Source organism: Vidua macroura, chromosome 4 (genome assembly GCF_024509145.1).
Source record: "Vidua macroura isolate BioBank_ID:100142 chromosome 4, ASM2450914v1, whole genome shotgun sequence".
NCBI classification, from domain to species: domain Eukaryota; kingdom Metazoa; phylum Chordata; class Aves; order Passeriformes; family Viduidae; genus Vidua; species Vidua macroura.
The window spans coordinates 130,655-133,361 of NC_071574.1; the positions used below are offsets into that span (position 1 = coordinate 130,655).

Below are 2,707 nucleotides of genomic sequence, written 5' to 3' on the forward strand. Positions count from 1 at the left end.
TATACGTATATACATATATCTATCTACAGATAGATAGATCATATATCCATCTCAACAGCAGCATCTGGGACCGATTCCTGTTTTCTCTCTTGTCTCCTAAATTTATTAGCCATAGAGGATGGAGTAAGGAAATCATTTTATTTATCACCTTGTTCTCCAGAAACCTGAAAAACAAAATAAAACAGAACAAAAAGAAAAAAAAGAAAACCACATTTGAAAGGCAGATCCTCACCAGCAGCTGGTCCATCTCCTACGGGGGACCATATTCTAGGGCACTTTTGGTGCACTTGCCTGAACCTGTCAGGGCACTCTGTGCCTGCAGAAGAGATTTTTTTTGTCAGGGAGAGGCAAGGGGAGGAGAAATAACGTTCGAGACAGCTCAAATCCATTACTGTGCCACTTCCTGTGCAGCAGGTCCTGTGACAGGATGGGAACTGAGGCTGCTTGAAATTTAAAAGCTAAAGACACCAGCACAAGGTGTCCTTTTGCTTTGTCAAGGAAGTGATTCCCAAATCACACAGCCCCCCCACCATCGTCCCTCCCACCACCACCTGAAAGCCTCTTGATTCTCTTCTCAAAAACACAAGGGACACCTCAGAGTTCAGCAAGTTCTGCCAGTGCAGCCCTCGGGGTGCCCCCGTCTCCAGGTCTGTCCCCCTTGCTTTCATCCTCAGCCACGTCATTCTTCAGCCGTGGACAGGAAATTGTCCCCATTTCTCCCGTACTTCCCTGGTTACCTTTTCTCTAAGCCGTGCAGGACCCACGAGAGGAGGCTGTGATCCTCTATCAGCTCATGGGCAGCTCTAGAGGTGACACGGGCAGCACTCTGTCGTATCTCCAGAATACGACGCTGAAACAGAGAATGCAACTTGTTCTTTTACAGCCAAGATCTGATTATCTAAAATAAAATGAGCAATTTGGCTGGTACCCCATCAACTTCCCATCAACTTCCAGCTAAAACGAACACCGCCTGTTCTCAGCAACTCCAGAGAAGGAAAGACATTCTCCCTTCAACGCTTCGCACCACAGGTGCTGCTCTTACAAGAAGTATTCAGGTAGCAAGACAGTTTTCTCTTTTTGTCCAAGGTTTTGATACCTGAAATCCTCAGGGTGGATGCTCCCAAACCTGAGAGCTCCCGGCAGGCGAGGTTCCCTCCTGCCGAAGCACTGTGCAGGTGACAAACGTGCTGGCTGGGGGAATAGAGACCCCAAAAAGAAAAGGCCCCGACTGCAGGAGCAAAACCACGGCACCCCCGTGAGGCTCCACGACGGCAGGAACCGGTCCCAGGTTCAGGGGATAAGGATGGGACTGGTTTAGACACAAGCAAAATTATTTCCCCATCCACACATCCACAAAACCAACAAGGAACAGATTTTCAAGAGGACCAAGGCAGAATCAGCTATTCCTTTCTGTTTGGTACTTGAGATCTCGAGGCCAATACAAGCTTTTGTGGTTTTGGGGTATTTGGGAACTGTTCTTTTTCAATTCTTACCTGGGAGCCCTGGTCACACAAAGGACTGCTGAAAAAGGCAAGAATGACCCGGAAAATCCTCTGGTAGACATAGAGCTCACAGCAATGTTTGTCACGCAGCCCTTCCCCAAGAAATCTGAGGATCCACTCGTGCTGTTTTGTACTGGAAGCCACAAAGAAAAATACCACCGTCAGACATTCAGACATTTCCTAAGGATACCTGCTCCTAAGAGCACAAAACCCCGGTTCCCTCTGAGTGCCAGCTCAGGAATTACCACAGCTTGTTCTGGACTTCTCAATTTTCCATTCCTATCAAATTTAATCGCTAACATCCATTGGGAACAGTCAGTCTGCAGCCCAAACATGCAGTGGAAATGGAATTTTAGAAGTTGCTGTTTCTAAAATACTTCAGTTGAACTCCAAGTTACTAACCTAAACTCAAAGAGGAATTGTAGCTAGCCGGGGCAGAACATTCTCTTCTCGTGCTCACAGAGCATACGCAGCACAACTCCTTGTGCGTTTAGTATTAAGAAGACAACAAAAACCTCAGAGAAATAATAACATTTTGAATTCCTACATGAAACATAAGAAAGACGCTTCTAATTAACTACCTGTGGGAGAATGAGGTCTCATTGTATTTTTGCGGCTGTTTCTAATACATTTCTGAAGAATTACGGGGTACCTAAAATGGGACTCTCACCTCAAAATCAAAACTGTAGAAAAGCTGGAGAAAACCCGGTACCTTCCTCAGGTCCAAACACCGGTGCGACAGAAGGAATCTCTTTACCCTTATGTACACGTGCTCCTCTGTAAAGAGAAAAGGCTGGCATGGTGGAGGAGGACAGCGCTCCCAATCCACAAGCCCGTGCTGTCAGCGTACCTGTCAGCTCCCGGCGGTGGGCAACTCCGGCCCTGCGGGCAAGGGGGAGACGGCTCGGGCACCTCCAGCGGCTGCTCTGCCCCGATGCTTTCGCGTTCTCCTGCATTTCCCTGCAGCGGAGGGGGTCCGGGACGGGGGCGGATCGTGTCAGAGTGGAGACGGCGGGGAAGCTCGGGGAGGCGGCGGGAACGCGGCGGGACGAGACGGGGACGCGGCGGGACGGCGACGACTCGCTTGACCTTCCAAAGATGGCGGCAGGAGGGGCGGGGAAAGCCGGGGCCCCGCTCCGCCGCCCGCGCGCCGCCCCGGCGGCATTTTCCGGCACGCGGTCGCTTCCAGCGTCTAGAGAGGGACG

The 2,707-nt window shown here is 50.2% G+C and overlaps 1 long non-coding RNA gene across 1 annotated transcript; it reads right to left on the reverse strand.

Annotated features, from left to right (window-relative positions):
* Nucleotides 1–727: 727 nt before the first annotated feature.
* LOC128806716 (uncharacterized) lies at nucleotides 728–2,362 on the reverse strand. Its single transcript, XR_008436915.1, has 3 exons — nucleotides 2,173–2,362; nucleotides 1,494–1,635; nucleotides 728–850 (listed from the first exon to the last, which is right to left on the reverse strand). It is a non-coding gene; the product is annotated as an uncharacterized LOC128806716 (long non-coding RNA).
* Nucleotides 2,363–2,707: the final 345 nt, after the last annotated feature.